The 18179-nt window shown below is 52.3% G+C and overlaps 1 protein-coding gene across 4 annotated transcripts in view; it reads right to left on the reverse strand.

Moving 5' to 3' along the window:
* The window catches only part of VDR (vitamin D receptor), a 53944-nt gene extending 37710 nt beyond the window's left edge, over positions 1-16234 (reverse strand). The window contains exons 1-2 of one of the 4 annotated variants that reach the window (XM_070494299.1): positions 16095-16234; positions 14828-14921 (exon numbers count right to left, since the gene is read on the reverse strand). The gene's annotated coding sequence lies outside the window, so the exon portion shown is untranslated. The remainder of the gene's footprint in view (positions 1-14827; positions 14922-16094) is intronic. The other 3 variants (XM_044755915.2, XM_070494298.1, XM_044755916.2) reach the window with 3 other exon arrangements.
* Positions 16235-18179: the final 1945 nt, after the last annotated feature.

Here is an 18179-nt window from a genome sequence, read left to right on the forward strand (position 1 = left end):
ACTGGGCTTTCAAACTGTTGACATTGGCTCAAAGCTCCTCCTCCTTCTAGAGAGAAACAGAAAGCCAAGTGATTTCCCAGCAGAGAAGGAGAAAATTCTTCTTCCTAAAATTGGCACACACAGAGTCAGCCACATGTGGGGCTCTCCGTGGAGCAGATAGGCGCATGTGTACGCCAGCCACAACTGCACATCGGCTTGCATACGAGCTTCTTTTTCTTGCTGTTTTCACTTCATCATCCTTTCAACTCTGCCCAGAGTTTTAAAACACTGTATGACCTACCTTACTTTTTATTTGTCATCTCTTTATTCTAGTGTAACTTCGGCACAGCAATATCATGGGCAGCTAAGGTGATGCCCTCTCTTCCTTCTCTGCCATCCCCAACATATATCCACATTCTTTTTCCAGAACAGTCTCAGCATTACCTCCCCGAAGAAGCTGAGGACGAATAGAATGGAAAAGAGGGAAAGGGAAGAGGAAAGTGCACTGTATAAATAGAACTTGTGAGGGCAAGTAGTTTGTTCTTGCCCTCATCGTCTCCCCAGCTCCTCCACACACACATATTTCAAATATGGGTGAGAGTGTTGGACAAGATCTCCTGCAGACTACAATGTCCGAAGTCAAACCAACAGATACCAGTGATCTCAGAATATCTCAGGATTGGAAGGAAACTTACCACCACCTAGTCCAATCATCTTAAATCCCTACAATAAGATTCTAGCCAGTTTTCCAGCCTGTCCTTGAATATTTTTCTTGTTGGAGAGCTATCTCTCACGGCAATCCATTTTCTTTGGATGGATCTATGCTTAGAAAGTTCTTCATTATGCACAAATAGCCCCTGTAGCTTTCAATCACTGGTCCTAGACCAGCTCTTTGCAGCCATCTAAGACAAACCTAAGATAAATCTTCTAGGCCATTCCCATAGGGTCTGTGGAGGAGAGGTTGGTGAGGCCACAAATGAGAAAAAAGGGCCCATTCCTTATCTGCCAGAAAATTGCCATTAAAAATATAAAAATCTACGATGTCTGTGATGTGAATGAGGTTGCAGGGGAGAAGCAGAGGAAGCTCAGCCTGGGCGACATTGGATTTTCATTTAGACCTGGTAAACTTGCCAGGAATGGTCATGATTCCCACAAGGGCACTAAGGCAGGTGGTGAGTGCAGACAGCATCTGCCTCTGTGGCTTTCACCTGGAAAGAGCAGTTTCCAGCCCGTGAAAAGGGCTCTGTGGAAGAGCACTGGGTGGCTGTATGAGCTCCACCAAGCCTGCCTGCCTCCTCCGTGTTCAGTTCAGTTGTTTCCAGGGGAGGCTGGCCCCCAGCACTGCAGCTCTAAGAACACCCGTGAGGTGTACCCAACTATTTAACTACTGACCGAACCATGGGAAATTAAGTAGCAGATGACCCAACAGTTGCAGGAGGGAGTTTACCCCTGAAGGTGCCTCTTAATTAACCCTTCGGTGACTGGACATCACCTTTGAGAACCTGATAAAGGTCATGGACTGACACCGCATACAATGTCAAAGTTAGTGGGTCACTCCATTGAAACCAGGCTACAAACTCCCACTCTACGGGCCATTCACCAAGATTCTTTCTTGGTTGACTGTCCTGTCACTCTAGGGAGCACGGGCAGCTTCTTGGAGCTGAGCAGAACCCAGAGGCAGGAACCCACAAGGCCCCAGGCAGTGGGGCAGGAGATGCACAGCTTACTTAGATATATTTCCACTTCTTATCGACAACAATTATTCCTGCAAGCTGCCTTTTTTTCCAGTGGAAACTCTGCCCTCAGCTTTGTCAACAAGATTTCTGGGTTGATTACTGCTCTCCAGGTAACAGGCAGGCCATGCCCTGTCACTGCCAGAAAGCGTGGGCAGCGACAGTGGCTGATGAAGCAGAGGGAACCCGCCCATTCACAAGCTGCAGCCCAATCTCTCTGGTTTTACAGCTGAAGAAATCGAGGCCATCAGAGAGGAAGTGACTCGTCCAAGGGCACACAACAAGGGAGAACGCTTCTCCACTGCCACCCTGGCCCAGTCCTAAGACTTCTCCTCACCAGCTTGCACAGCTTCCAGGGGGACAGAGCTGGAGAGAAAACGGGCCATGGGAGGAGGGGGGAATTTCCTTCTTCAGAGGAGGGGAGTTGTGGCGAGGCCACGCAGGAGGCTCTGATGTAGATTACAGTGGGATCACCCAACAGTGACTTCATCCTTACAAGCAATTCAGAGAAACAAAGAGGTGGGTGAGGGTTACTGACTCACTCCTGCCTGACCCACTCCAGCTCCCGGCTCCAGACTCCATGGCCTAAAGAGATGGACAAGGTCTCAAGACCATCAGGGAGTATTTTGGAGGGAAGTGGGATATGCCTGGCCTGCTCTCTCTCCCTCCTCTGGGTGGCTTTCCTGGGATACGAGGATAGGGGTGCTTCCCTAGGGTATCTGCTACAGCCCACAGTTGATGGGACATGGAGGTTCTTTGTCCAGTGACTTGGAGACCAAGGAATAGAAACTGAGGCAGCCCAAAGGGACAGCACCAAGAATACAGAGAGAGCGGGTATAGCCCAACTCTGGGGAGACCTGAGCTCCTGCTATTGCTGTTGCAGCCAGTTTCTAAGTGGGATTTTCAAAAAAACCCGATGGCCTCAGGACGACAGGAGAGAGCTCCTTCTTTCTCCCAAGTGTCTGCCAAGCCCAGTTTTCACTGCCCCTGGGGGCCTCTCTCAGGCTAAGCGTCTTTCTTAGGGCTGGGCCCCCAGCCCAAGTCCACAGAGGCCCGAGTCCATCTCTGCTCAGACACATGGCTTTGAGGCCCACCTCACCCCAGGCCACCATGGCCAGCCTTCCTTGCCTTATTTTCCTTCTGGGACCAACATGATCTCTGAATCACTCAGACTCTTCCTGTACTGAAAGGTCGTACCCCACCCAGGTCCTGCCACCTCCAAGATATTGGGGATCATTGGCATCAGATCCCTTGCTGACCTCCACAACCACCTTGGCCAGACTCACACCCTTGGCTACCTAACTACCATCCAGCTTCCTCCAAAGCCCACCTGCGTCCTCATCTACAAAGAGGAACATGATGGTGCCTGGGTCACAGGGCTGCTTGGGGACCAAGATCTCTGAGTAGCACTCAGCACGGTGCCCTGCACACGGTAGCTTTATAGAAGTTACCTCTCATTGTAAGGGTTGTAACTGTTGTTAGTACAACTCTTGGAGAGTTCGAGGCCTGGTAGACGAGAAGACTGGCAGGTCCCAGAGAGGAGCTGTGGAGGGCAGGAAGCCTGCCTTCTGTCCCAAATGCTCCACCCCAAACAAACATTGTCCAGAAACCCACATTTCTGCTGAACTGGGGAAAAACTGACCACCCCACTCATTGGCTGTGGCTTCCAAAAACTAGCTGCTCCAGATGGGGAGGAATGGGTCAGTCGAATCTCTCCCCAACAGCAAAGAAGCTGAGTCACACATCTGGACATTTCCTCTGCAAGGAAGATAAGGGCCGCGGCTCCCAAGGAGACACTGATTACTAACCCCTTCTGCTCATCATCCTTCCTTTCCCCTCTAACCTAGCACCATCTCTCTCCTACCTCCTCTGTCATCTAGTGCTTGTCACCCATCTGTCACGCATCTGTTCTTCCCGTAGTGGGACCTGAAACTCAGCAGCCCCGTGATACCCCCTGTCCATTATCAGGGCAACCTCACCCCACTCCCGCCCACCAGCACATGCAGCAGAAGGCAGAGAGCTGGGAAAGGCTGAGGTGGGGGGCCTGGGGATTGGAGCTAGGAGTAGCAGTGAGGGCTGCCCTGGCAGGAGGGTGGCCTGCTGTGGCCCCTAACCCCAATACTGGGCTGGCTCTGACTCAGTGGGCCTGGATTTCTGGTTGCTCCCACCTCTTGGAGGCCTTGGAAGGCCATTCACTTATCCTAGGATAGACTCTGAGGCCTGTGTCAGAATCAGGGAAGGATCCCCAGGTCCTCTGAGATGGGCAGGGCTAGGATAAGTCTCTACCAGGCAGTTCCAGTCCCAAAAGGAGCTGACTGACGCAAAGACATCCTCTCAATCTTCTGGGTAATCAGTGAGGAGGTGGACACTTCTCACATATTCATGAAGTTCTCAGGGCCTGGCCAAGAGGGCAGGTTCCATTCTCCTTGGAGGGCAGAGCAGTCACCCCAAGGTGACACCGGCTGCACCTCTGTTCCTGATTAGAATGATTTCCCCCCAAGAGCTTTTCCAGAGCTTCTGTTTGGTCAGGGTTCCAGCCATCCTTCTGTATAGATTTCTTCTTGGGGACTCCCTTGGAGTGCCTGGGAGGCTGCAGCATTTCTTCTTGGCCTCACACTGTGGTGGGCATTCGTTCTGGCCTCTGATACCTTATCTTTGATGGTTATCCTTGCCTGGTTTTAAGCACTTTCTACTACATGGCAAGCCCTGTACTAGATGTCAGAGACACAATGGTGAGCAAGACATAGACCCTGCCCTCTTGAAGCTTACAGTCTACTGGGGAAGACAGAGAGGAATGTACAGCTGGGTACAATCTGTGCTATGATGCAAGTAAGCACAGGTGTGACGGGAGCGCATGGGAGGGCAGGCAACCGGCCTGTGTCAGTGAGCCAGAGCAGGCCCTTCAGAGGAGGGCACTTCTCACCCTTTCAACTGAGACAAGAAGGATGGTAATTTAATATGACGGTGGTAAGAAGGGTGATGAGGATTCCAAGCAGATAACAGCATGTGTGCAAAGGCTACAACGCAAAAGGGAAAGGGCATGTCGGAGGCAGAGAAACTAGTCCCGATGGCTGGAGAGAGAGGGGCACCAGGAAGAGATGAGCCAAAGGATCGTACTCATTTCAAAGACCTGTTTGGGGTATCAGTCTTTCCAGGGCAGCCAGATATGGTTGCTGGGCACGGGGAGAGCTGAGTTACCACGCAGCCAACAGATCCGTAGACCTGCCTCCATTGTCCACTCGGCTCTCTGCTCTTTCCCAGTCAACAAGGTCACTTCCTTGTTGCCAGGAATCGCTCTAAGGAAGGGTATCAACCACAAACGTGTCGTTTGTGAAACAATGGTCACAAACAACCTGCACTGTGGACGTGTGTGGGAAGTCCCCTACACGTGTGGGCACATGCCAGCCCAAACCCTGAGTATGGACGTCACACTCACAGCTGGCTGTCGTAACACAAGCCCAGCCTTCCCCTTGGAGCTATAATTGAAGATAATCTTCTTGTTTCAACATTTCAGGCCAAAACGTCCTAATCCGTCTGGAAGATTCTTCCTTAGGGCCACAAAGTGGTAGGAAATAGCTGCCTTTGTCCCAACCCATGAGCCTTCTCCAAACTCCAAGCCTCCTCCTTCAGCCCCACCCTTTGGCCACCTTCCTCCTCCTGGTTTTTCCTTGGTATCCAGGGGCAAAGGAGGAACAGATTTGATGCACAGAGCAGCTTTCAGTGCTGCCTCAGAGCACAGGAGGAGCCACACCAGGGTCTCCAGAGGAACCACCTCTTTCTCTCCCCAGCAGTCAGCTGAGGCTCCTCCCAGGGCTGCCGTGAGCCAGGCCTGCTGCCCACCTGGGCATGCGCACCAGGCAACAGAATTTCTCCTCCCTTCACTCAACACTCTTCCCAGCAGAGGCAAACATCCCCAGAGAAGGAATCTGATGGCCCAGCTCAGAGCCTGTGCTCAGTTAAATGAGCTGTGAGTGAAACTGCTCCAGCTGGCTGGGCAGGCTCCCCTCTGTCTGCTGGAGTGGCTGCCAGTCAGTCAGGTGGCCCAGTGGGCAGCATTCTAGCGGAGGAGGCTGGTGGCTGTGGCCCATCACTGCCCCTGGGGGGAGGTGGCAGCCCCTCCCCCTGCTGCTCCCCATCCCAACTTCTCCCAGAACTCCCCATGACCTGAAGAACAGCTCTGCAGCCAGGCTCTTCAGGAGCCCAGGATTGAAGTTTAACAGACACGAAATAATTCCCTCTAGGGAGCTATTTTCTGCCCAGCTTTGGGAACAATAGCTCAGGGTGGCAGGCGGCGGGGGTAGGCATGGGGAGGAGGCTGTCCACCCATCACTTGAGGGCCTTTCCCATGCCCACTCTGCATCCCCCAGGAGCAGGATTTTCAGGGAGGTGGGCACCTCAGTCGGGGGCTCTGCAGCCGCCAGGTGCGGAGTGAGGGCAGCACGTAAGGGAAGGCCTGGGGGAGCTGGGGGCTCCCTGCACCCTGGGTTTCAACGCTCCATGGCCACTGCTCTCTTGTGGAATGGAGGAAAGAAGAGGAAGAGAACACTGCTACTTTATAAAGCCTCAAAGAGGGGGTTCTACACACGTTTGCCTGTCTCCCAAGACTGTTGTAGCAGCTGAGATAAAATAAAGTGTGTCATAAAAATTGTCACCGTCCATCAAAGTGTTAGTTATTAGTTTACTATTATTCCCTGAGTATTTAAGAGGAGGAGGAGGACTAAACGCAGGCATCAAGTACAAGGCTGCGAGAAAGCGTTTTGAAGTATTACGTGCAGTGTGGTCCTCCCTCTGGCAGCACGAGGTCCTCACAGCCCGGGAGAGCCCAGGGCACCGGGCGGGTTTCATTTCATGCGTGATAAGCATCATTCATCACTGACTAAGTCCAGTCCCCAAATTCCACTCTTTCTTTGCCTAGAGACCCTTTCCTGGACTGTTAGCTTCCTTTTGATTTCTCTACCCAGAACTTACTAATATCTATGGGAAATTATCTGACGGGGAAGACAGAGTGAGGGAGGAAGGACGGAGCGAGGAAGGGAGGGCCGGAAGGAGGAGAGAGGGGGATAATGATATTCATGGAATATGGTTAGACTGAAAGATTTCATTATAGCTCTCCAGAAAGAAACACCCTGCATGGTAAAGTATCATCACTTGCTGGGAGGGGTACCCGTGGAGAGTGATCCTTCCTGCCTTTAGTAAGGAATTCTACATAAACATAACAGTCACCTGTTAAAGGAAAGAAACTGCCAGAAGACACACTGGAAGCCTGTGGCCCCACCTAACCACAGATGTGTTCTGTTTGCCATCCCACCCTCCCCAGTGATTATAAATTTTTTAATTAGTTGTCAATGTTTAAAAAAAAATAGAGATTTCACTTTTGAAAAAACTCTGGACGTCCAGCTTCCTATAAAAAGGAAGTGGATCATCTGACCACAGTGGGCTGCAGTGCCAGTGGCAACCCTGCCGGTCTGAGGCAGGGCTGCCCCTCTATGCCAAGCCTGTGCCCTCTGGTCCATCCCACCAGGGTCTGCATCCCTCCAGCCTCACTCATTACCCACCAAGCCCTGGTTCCTGGAAGCAGCCCAGCGACAGCAGAGCTCTGTGGCCAGGGAGACGTGGTTAAGAGAATGGGCTCTGTAGGCAGCCTGCCTGGGTGCCAACCCTGGCTTCCCTCCCTGCCAGCTGTGGGACCAGAACCAATGACCTGAGCTCTCTATGCTTCTGTTTCCTTGCCTGTAAAATGAGAAAAATAACAATACCTACCCTAAAGGCCCATGAGGATTAAATAAGATAATGCATACGAAGTGCTTAGCATGGTGCTGGGCTTGTGGCATCTGCTCAGGAAACATTACTGCTTGTTTTTGTGCACCGTTGGTTCAACAACTTGGAAGAATTCATCTGAGTTGCAGCTCAGCTTTTTTTTGTTTTTTGGTGAGGAAGATTGGCCCTGAGCTAACATCTGTTGCCAATCTTCCTCTTTTTGCTTGAGGAAGATTGTTGCTGAGCTAACATCTGTGCCAATCTTCCTCTATTTTGTATGAGGGACACCACCACAGCATGGTTTGATGAGCGGCGTATAGGTCCACACCCAGGATCTGAACCCGTGAACCCCCGGCCGCCAAAGCAGAGCACGTGAACTTAACCACTATGCCACCAGGCCAGCCCCCAGCTCAGCTTTTTAAGAGATGTTTTAGCCACACAAGGAAATTACCCTTCAACTTTCCTTTCTAGCTCAGGGACCCAGCCTGCCTACAGACATATTTCTATCCAATAACATCTATTGAGCACATCTGTGATGTGTTAGGTATCATGTTGAGTGGTGACACTTCACAGAAGTGATTCAGACCTGTTCTCAGGGGCTCACCATACAGTGGGTGAAAGGACAACTGAAGAGTCACAACACTGTCAGCTGGAGATAAGGACGAAGCCCTCCCCTCCTGGGCCCATCCCAGCCATCCAGGAGCCTGGCATTCAAGGAGGAACCAGGAGTCTGTCTGACTCTTCTTCTAGGCTCCAAACCTTTCTAGAGCTTTACTAAGAGACATCCACTGGTGAGTTAGCTCCTTTTCACCTCCAGTTTCTCAGCTGCATACTTGATTCTTCCACCGCACACAGGTTAACATAATTCTATTTCAACAAAGCCCATCAGACCACAAATGGAGTCCATTATAATGGAATTTTACCTGAGGCAGACCATGCCCCCACTTCTTAACAGCATGGCACCCAAGATGTCAATGTGCTTGCCAAATAGGCTGGGCAGAAGTATCTTCCCGCCCCTGGCAGAAGTCCGGAAATTCAGAGCCATTTGGAACAAAGAACTCTGCCCCGAAGGTGTTTTCCAGCATGGTCCTGGCCAGCCTGGAACTGTCCCATTCACCCTCCACCGACACCACCTGCTGCCTCTTTTCCAGCCCTCCTCAGACAGGAAGGCGAGGGGAGGAAGCCTGAGCTGGGCGCAGGTGAAGATGGAACGTATATTCTGGACTTAGAAAGACTCGGATTTAAGTTCTGGTTCTGGCTTAGGAACTTGATGGCTTTGGGCAAGAAATTTAGCCTCTTAACCTCTTTCAATCTCAGTTTCCTCTTCAATAAGATGGAAATAACGATACTACCTACCTCATAAGATTATTGAGAGGCATACATGAGAAAATGCATGGAAAACATTTAACTCAGCTCCTGGAATGTAGAAGTTATAATAACCATTGGTTTATTATGATTGTCAGCTATTATATGATATGTTAGCCTGGCAAGGGTCAAAGTTTGGTGTAGAGAAAGACATTGGGGCAGAGTTGGGTGTGAGGGGTAGGTGGGGCCCTACCACGGAGCTCAGCATGGTCATGGTGACCAAGATGAGGCCCAGGGCAGAGGCGCTCGCCTGCCCCTGGAGCTAGGAGGCACAGTCTAGATGGGTAATTATAGGATTGCGGGCTGGGGTGGCCCATGCAGCTGCTCAGCCAGCCACATTCTTTTGTCCTGTGGGTGGCTGGGTGGGTGGGCAGCTGGCTGTTTATGTGGCTGCCAGGACATGGGGTATATCTAACACTTCTTTTCCCTAGCAGCCCCTGGCAGAGTGTTCAACCCTCGGAAGGGAAAGGGATTCTCTGTGGGCATCCTGCTGCTTTCCACACGGCGCCTCCTCTGTTCTCTCCACCCCAATCCTCCAGCCATCCCCTGCTTCTCAGACTGGACAAGTCAGAGGGTCAAAGAACAACGCCAGGCTCTGAACAATTGGTCAATGGAGACTGTTAAACTTCGATTCACCTCCCTCGGAGCCTTTAAACAATCAAGAAGCCCTGGACAGACGTACATCCCATCACTGGCCCTGGCCCCATGTGCTTTGACTAGCTGGCACACACATGGCTCTGGGACTTTCATGTCCTTTTCTCAAAATCAATGCCCAGGGAAAATATACATCCCTTCCAATCCACTGGGCAAAAATACAATTCAGTGGGTATTGACTGAGCATCTAGAACATGCTCAGTGCTGACACCAGGCTTGTGGCTGAACTGAACAGAAAGCCACGGGTGGGGGAAGACGTGTTGCCAGGGGCTCCCTCACCCACTGCTGGTGGAAATCCAGTGAGGAAGGGCGTCAACTGCCCCAGGAGACCCTGCACAGAGTCTGAGCCAGGCTGTGGTGTGTGCGGGGCCACCTATACAGAACACATCAGACAGGTGCACACATAAGCCAGAAACCAGGTCCTTACGTGGAGGATGTACAATTGTTAGAGCAGAAAGTGACTTTAGAAACTCATCTGGTACAACTTGCTCATTTTAGAAATGAAGCCTAGATCTACCGAACGACTGTCTGCATATGCTTTTCAAGGGCCTCCTTCGTGCCATGCCTTTGACTTACATCATCTCTAATCCTCAGACAGCTCTGCAAGGGAGTTATTATTGCCCCCAGTTTACACATAGGGAAGCTGAGATTCAGACAGATGAAGAAACTTGCCCAAGGCCACAAGCTAAAAAGTGACAAAGCCACGATTTGAACCCAACTGTGTCTAACTCAAACCCTGTGTTTCTCCTATTCCACCAGGCTGCTAGCACAGCTTCCAACGGCACTACCTAAGATTCAAGTCCTATCCCAAGGAACCCTGGAAACCACAGCTGAGGGACAAGTCAGCCGAGGGACAGGCTGAGCATTTTCTCCTCCTCCTACCTCTGTCTCTGAGCTCTGGCACTTGGAGTGGCTTGTATGGCCAAGCCCAACACCAGCAAGCAGTGTAGAGCAGTGGTCACGGGCTGACCTTACTGCCACAGGCAGGTCACTACATCTCGTTAACCCTTGATTTCCTCTATACATGCCGGAGAGAATCGCAGTAACTTACTCCAAAGAGAGGCTGGGAAGATTATGAAGACAAGTGATGAGCACAGCGCCTGGCAGAGGCTCCCCGTAGAGGCTAGAGTCTGTTTCTCCTTCCAGGTGGGCTGGGCTCAGGAGGGTTCCATAAGGAGTAGCCAGGAGGGGAAAATGTAAGCACGGTGAGAAGAGCTCCAGCTGGCCAATGAGATCGTGGCCTTTTCTTTCTTGGTGCACTTTGCACATAGCAGGTTATCAATAAAGTGGCTTGTTTGAAACTGAAAGAGTGTTTCTTATTTGCCTTCCAGACCATTCAAGCCTTCTTTGATGCCATGCCATCTCTCTGCACAGAGCTACCTCTCTCGGGTTCTTGTCTATTTTTACCCAGGTAAGGTACCCAAGACTGCCGGAGATGCACCAAGGCCTGAGGGTGGTGGCAGAGGGAGCCTCCTTCTGAGATGCCACTGTGCCCAGAGCAACCTGTGGCAAACTGAGCTTGCTCCCAGGTCAACTTGTTCAAACTAGTTAGTACATCTAACCCTGAAGCTCACAAACATTTACTGCAGGCCTATTATATGCACTGATGGTCTAGTGGTTAAGATTCCGTGCTCTCACTGCTGTCGCCCGGGTTTCTTTCCTGGTCAGGGAACCACAACACCTGCCTGTCGGTTGTCATCCTGTGGCAGCTGGGTGTTGCTGTGATGCTGAAAGCTATGTCACTGGTATTTCAAATACCAGCAGGTTCACCCATGGTGGACAGGTTTCAGCAGAGCTTCCAGACTAGAAAGACTAGGAAGAAGGACCTAGCCATGCACTTCTGGAAAAACTGGCCATGGACACCTTATGAATAGCAGCCGAGCATTGTCTGATATAGCGCCGGAAGGTGAGAGGATGGTGCAAAAAGACTGGGCAGGGTTCCGCTCTGCTGTACTCAGGGGCTCTGGGAGTCAGAATCAACTAGACAGCACTAACAACGACAACAAAAATTATGTGCCAGGCATGGCCCTGAATGCCCTGTGGCTGCCCATACACGCAGAGGTGGTAGGGTTCCACAGAGGTTGAGACAGACCCAAGTGTGAGTCCTGACTCTCTCACTCACCAGCTGTGTCACCTTGGCACATTGCTCAACCTCACTGAACCTCAGTTTCCCATGTGTAAAAGGAACATAACAGTCGCTCCTGTCTCACAAGGTTGTGGCAGGTCTGGGAGGCCGTGCATGTCATGTACCTAGCTTGGCACCTGGTACAACTGAGCTGTTCATTCAGTGAGTAGCTGTTCCTGGAGCTACAACTCCAGTGCCAGCAGGTGGCACACACAGGATGTGTCACCAGCAAAGCCTTGGGCCTCCTGGGTGCCCCACAGTGCCTGGAATGTCACACCTTGCATAACATCTCAAAGCTTCAACCTATCATCAGAAGGCCAGTCAGAGGCAGCAGCTTCCCAGGAACAAGCTGCCGGGTCCTGCCCAGACTCCACTTTCCCACTGGTGCAGCTGCCCACGCCCTGCTCAGGACCAGACTCTCCCCTGCGCAGAATGGGGACTTTGTGTGGCATCTGGTTCTGGGAACACTGCTTGGTCTATTCCTTGGCATGGGACCTGCAGGGCAGGTTTGCAAAAGCATGACACACACTCCAACTCCAAGCGCCTGCTGCTTCTGCCTATGGCTCCTGCCATTTACCGACCAGCCAGCCCCTCCTTCCTCTGCCAGCCCAGGGGGTCTTTCCCCTTCCCCCTCATCACAAGTCTCTTCAAAGGGTGAGACTTCCTAAGGGGTCTTCACCTGCCCTTTTCATTTGTTGGTGATGAGAATGACTTCCTTCCTGCCAGAGCAGACAGAGTCACTATGCAGTCATTAAGGAGACTCCAGGCCCCACGCCCAATGCCCATCACTCACACCAGACCTCTGGGGACGCTGTAGGGAGCCGGCCCTGAGCATCTGGACCAAGAGGACCAAGGATTCAGAAGAGGGGGGGTAGTTTCTCTTCCACATGTCACCACGGCAGGATACAGTTGCTGCCACCAATGCCTGTAGCTTGGGTTGAGCAAGAACAGTCTGTCCCCACCCTGGACCATTTCCCCAACAGTCCGACCAGACTGGAGAGTCAGACTCCAGTGTCCATGGGAACTGACCACATCTCCTGCTAAGAAGCTTCTCTCTGGCTCTGATCTCCACTTTGCTTACCATTTTCCAGGAACCTGATTACAAGTGACCTGTGCCCTTTTTCCACATGGCAAGATTTGACTACCTTGCCCTTCCTGGTTGTTTACCCGCTTTAGAGCTGGACTTTCCTGTGGGGTGGGGTGGCCCCCAGACGTCTGGGAAGCTGGATGGACAAAATGAAGAGGCTGCAGACATGGGGAAGAGGGAAGAGGAAGCACAAGGCTACAGCTTGGCTCGGATATGAACCCCAATTCCCCCAGGGGCAGCTGAAGGGGAGCTGGCAGGCCTTCCTGTCCCTGTCTGAGGTAGGGGTGGGGCAGAAAAACCAAAGGCGAGGCCAGTCACAAGTCAAAGGTGAAGGGAAGTCACCCGAACAGTAGGCTGGGTTCTGGGAGAGGTGGCTGGAAGCAGTGCTGCCCTCAGGGAAAAGACTGGAATTAGCTGACAAGGCCAGGGAGTAGGCTCGGGCATCGAGGCCGCCCTCAGAATTAAGCTACCGCCATCTTCCCCTCATCCTTAAGCACTTACCCGTCTTTTTCTCATTAAACCCACACCCACCCATCTTCCCCTCATCGCTGTGACTTCCCCTGGGTTTGGAGTGGTGTTCAGTAGAATGACTGAATGTTCCAGCTTGCCCTGGACAGTTTTGGTTTATTTCTAACGTCCTAACATAACTATAAATAGCACCTCCTATCACTCTCAAAAGTATCCCAATTTGGACAATAAATTAGATGGTCACTCTCTAGCCCAACCAGGAGGGCAGTGACACAGGAGAGGGACACAAAGGAACCAGAGGAAAGCATAACTAGAAACAAGGCCACAGAGGTTCAGAGCAACAGCCAGCGGCTGCTGCCCAGCTGGATCCTCTCAGAACTGGACAGCAGTGGAGAGAGAGCCCGAGAGTGCTGCCCATTCTGGGGCTCAGACCATCTCGGGGAAGAGGCATGGTCTGGTGGGTTCTGCTTCCTGTCAGCCTCAGAGGGCCTTGCACCAAGCTGGGCACACAAGAGGCTCCTAATCGAATCCTGTTGTTTCCTGACTTCCCTCTCCCTGCATCCAAAACAGACTTGAAGCAGTGACAATGGAAAGCTAGAGTCCTAGAATCATCCTGTCCAGCAACAAACCGGGAGACTTCCAGGTGCTCCTGACTCTGGCTTTCTGGCCACTAGAACCCAGTGAAGCAACAGCAGGTGTCTAGCAGAGGTTCCAGAGGCAGAGCTCGGCCAGGAGGTCACTGCCCCCAGAGGATGCGGGGTAAATCTGAACAACCGGGACTTCCTCCCCTGTCTTGGATAGCCAGTTGGTCTGGCCCACTGGGCCCCAGGACTTCCTCCAAACATGGAGGACAGTGGCTTTGGACACTGGCTATTTGTTCTGGGAGTGGAGGGTGGGGGTCCAGGAAGTCCTCTTGGTGCTTCCTCTGGGCCTTAGTTTCAAAAAGAGGATCAGTTCTGAGGTTGAGTAGGGGGAGAAGATTGAGAAACCATAAACGCAAATCACCAGGGCACCCCAAACAGCACCAGACTTTCCACAATATTGTACAAATAAAGAGTGATGGCCTTGGCTGAAGAGCCGTGAGGGTCGGGAAAGCTTTCTAACTCCCACTTCCTTATCCCACTCTCCAGCTCTTCCTTTACCCTGGAAAAGGTCCAAGTTGTGGCTGATCAGGGTCCAGCCAAACCGAAGCCATGGGACCCAGCCAGGGCACAGACTGAGAATTCCCCAGCTTTTTACAATTTGAGTCAGCCCCACAGCCTGTTGTGGATTCTTCGCAAATGGGTCTAGAGAGGCCACTGAATGGAGGGCAATCAGCTCGAGGGCCCCCATTGCTGCTCAAGGATCTAAAGCCCCCAAAACAAAGGCCAGAGAGAAATCTGCAGTCTTACTACCTCCTGGTCTGGCTGCATTTCAGTCCTGACACCATTCCAGAAGGATCCACAATCCCCTCCAGCACTTGGACAGGGACTGGTTGAGGAAGGTCCCCCAACACATCACACAACACTCTCAGTTCACAGAGTTGAGGATCCAGGGTCCAGATAATCCATTTTCACCTTAGCAAACCACCCCCACTTCCTAGCCTGGGTTAAAACCTTCTTTGCCAACACCATGGCTTCCCTAGTCCCAGGACCCTCCCGAGTTCTTGTGCACACCTACCTCACTAACAGACACGGGCGGCTAACAAGATCACTAGGCAGAAATGGAACGAGGGGCTGGAAAAGTCTGCAGCGCTGGGATACACCTCCTGATCCTGGGGAAGGATAAGAGATGTGGATTTACCACAAAGCCACGGTCTCTTCACACTCAACCCCTTCTGGAATCATACCACAGCCATCCCATAATCATTGCTGTGTTGGGTATCCCCTTCAGGAGTGGCCACTACTGGCCACGAGGAAGACAGTCTTCCAGCAGGGAGCTGAAGCAGAGCTGAACTCTGCCCAGGAGAGCTTCTGCAATGCTCAGAAAATGCCTGCCCAAGTGCTTGCCTGGGCTCTGGCCCCTCTGGCTGCAACTGAGCCCAGACAGGAGGCTGACTCACTCACCACATGGAGGAGGAGGAAGAGGAGGAGGAGAAGGAGGAGGAGGAGATTCGGGAAGGGCCTGGGCTCAGAGACCCAGGGCTGTCCCTGGCCAGGCAGCCTGGGTCTCAACCTCAGTGGTCCATGGGGGGAGGGGGGCAGTGTCCACTGCTCCCTCAAGACCACACGCTGTTCCCTCCTAGATACTTCAACTGAATCCTCCTCACCCACCACCCACAAAGGCAGGGCCCCTCATCCCCCAAACAGAAACTACTCCCTGAGCCCCCTCCTCACTCAGGTGCTTGTCCCCGAGTTCCCCTGGACATCTAGGAACAGGCTCTCTTGAAAAAATCAATCCAGTGCACTAGGGCCAACTAGGTCTAAAATTACTGGTGATTAAGAAAAAAAAAAGTCAAGAAAAGAAAAAAAACTCTACTCAAAAGATCCAACTCCACCATGTCGGGTGACCACCTGTGGGTCCTACAAAATAACAGGGCTACACACACTCCATCCCCAAGGAGATCTTAGCACCATCGACAGCCAGTTCCTCCCTTTCTCTTCCTCCGCTCCATGCCAGGGCGACCCGACAGAGGAAGGAAATAAATGCTTCTTGTTGCCCAAGTGCTGAGAACTGTGCTAGTGGAGCACTTCTGCGTTAGGCAGCCTGAGCATCGAGGAGGTCGCTGCTCCCCTCGCTAGCCTGGCTCGAACTTCAGCTCCTTCTCAGACCTCAGTGTCCCCTCGGTGCCATGGCGCGACAGCCCGGATCTCCGTCGCCAAGTTCGCCCCTGCGACTTAGACGCTAGCGCTTGCACCGGGCTCTCAGGCCCACTAGCCCCGATGCCCCCACCGCGGGCCTAATCCCAAGCCTGGGACCCCCTTCCCCGCCGCTCCGGGGTCCGCACCTGGTCCGGCGAGTGGGCACGCTGCTCCGCGCTCCCGGCGCCTCTGGCTCGGCTGCTGCCTTTTGACAAGCAGAGACAGCCCAGCACCTGGCCCCGCCCCTCGCAAGGACCCGCCCCTGGACCCGCCCCGCCCCCGGGCCCCGCCCCCAGGTCCAGTCCTCGCTTGCCCGAAGCTCCCTCCGCGCTGCTACCACCTTGACTTGGAATCAACCACCCCACCGTCGCCTGGAGTCTGTGCCCAGTGTGGTCCTCAACGGCTGCCGTTCGTAGCGCACGGCAGGCTTCTGCCCTCCGTGCATGAGAATTTTCCATGGTTATGTGTCCAGATCCACGCTTCTGCCTGCGATGATCTGGGATGCACACCCCCTCCCCCCACCAGGCTGCCTGTGGTTTTACCCAGCCTGGTGCGGACGCCTCTTCTAGGTGCGTCATTCCCACCTGGGCTGACCCGGCCAGGACTTCTCCATCGTCTCCTGGGCGCTGGAGGGGCGCTTGCCGCGGGCGCCAACAGTTCTTCCTGCGCTCCTGGGAAATTCCGGGCGCCGCTCGCCATCGCGTTAATTCTGCAGAGCGCCAGGGAGCTCAGCCCGACCCCACACGCTAGGATAAAAGAGTAAACGGAAAACGGAGTCTGAAGTTGCGTCATCGTCCCCATCTGATGTCCCCTCGGCCACGAACGCGGCTGACCACGTTCCCAATGCGTCGCGAACCTCATCCAAGCAAACAGAGTCTCAGCTTCCCCGGGCCCTGGTCCCCATCCCCCTCCATCCCCTCACCCGACATTGATATGATATGAAGAGAAGAGAGGGGGTAAAGAGTACATCCTGAGACCCGGAATTGTTAGTGGATGGGGAAAACGCCGTAGAAAATTTTGGCTAAAAATTCCTCTGCTTCCTTGGCCGTGTGCTAGGCATCGCTCTAGATGCTACAGGAGAGGTGAAAAAGACGTGGTTTCCTCCTTCTTACACCTCACTGTCCAGTGAGAGAATGTATAAGTAAATAGTAATAGTAACTGCAACATAATGTTCTATAATAGAAATGCCCACAAGGTCTTCCCGCACTGGTGACCTCCTTTGGGCAGGGAAGATATTGCCATTCACTTTTTATGGAAGAGGAAACCATGGCTCAGAGGGGCAAGCTGAATAGCTGGGAAGTTGATGCATAGAGAGGTTAAGTGATTTGCCCAAGTTTACACAGCTGTTCGCGGAAGGACAGTGCTAGAACCCAGCAAGTCAGCTGATGCCATGGCCTCTGAAACAGTTATGCTAGACTGTCTGACAAGCACCCCTTCTCAAACCCTCAGTATCTGGACCAAGAGGGATGGACTGAGGCTAAACAGAAGGAAGAACCGTCCAACAGTGAAGTTTGTTCAGCACTGAAACAGTTCATTAAGAGAGTAGCATGGGAAGTTTCTCTCTGGAAAGGTTTAAAAAAAAATGAGAGACACAGATTGTTTGATTGAACTCGGGAATGGAAGATCTGTTCTGAGAAACAGAAGGAAGGAAGTACCCCTTTGGAGGTCCTTCTATCTGATGGATGGATTCTCTGCTTGGAATGAAAGTAAAAGAAAAAAATCCCCTTGCCTAAAGCATCGTGGAAAAGCTAGCTGTGATTCTCATGGGAAAAAAAGTGTAAGAGGGAATCTCTAATAATCAACACCTAGGGACAGCCTCAGGAAGTTCCATGAGCCTCTGGAAGAGGTTGATCACTCAGAAGCCACTTTTGTGGTACTTAATTGGCCAGACAGGTGACCCTGGCATCTTGAAAATAAACTTTATCAAAAGTGGTAGAAGATGAGTACTAAGTATTCCATAGTAATTGTCTGTGAGTGTCTTTTCACAGCTCTCCATTTGCTGTCCATCACGAGCTTTTGAGTTAGGCAGAGTAGAAAATACTTTCCTCGTTGTACAACTGATGTGCAGAGTTGTCAAAGTTCTTACAGCTGGGGAGTGACAGAGCCACTTGAGCCCAAGACTTCTCTCTCCACTTTCTACGGTTCCATGCTGCCTCCAAAAATTAAAATATTTCCTTGGGCTTGTCACCTGTTGGGCCACAATCTGGCTAAGCCAGCTTTGGAGAACTCAG

This window comes from Equus asinus, chromosome 22 (assembly GCF_041296235.1).
Source record: "Equus asinus isolate D_3611 breed Donkey chromosome 22, EquAss-T2T_v2, whole genome shotgun sequence".
Lineage (NCBI taxonomy): Eukaryota > Metazoa > Chordata > Mammalia > Perissodactyla > Equidae > Equus > Equus asinus.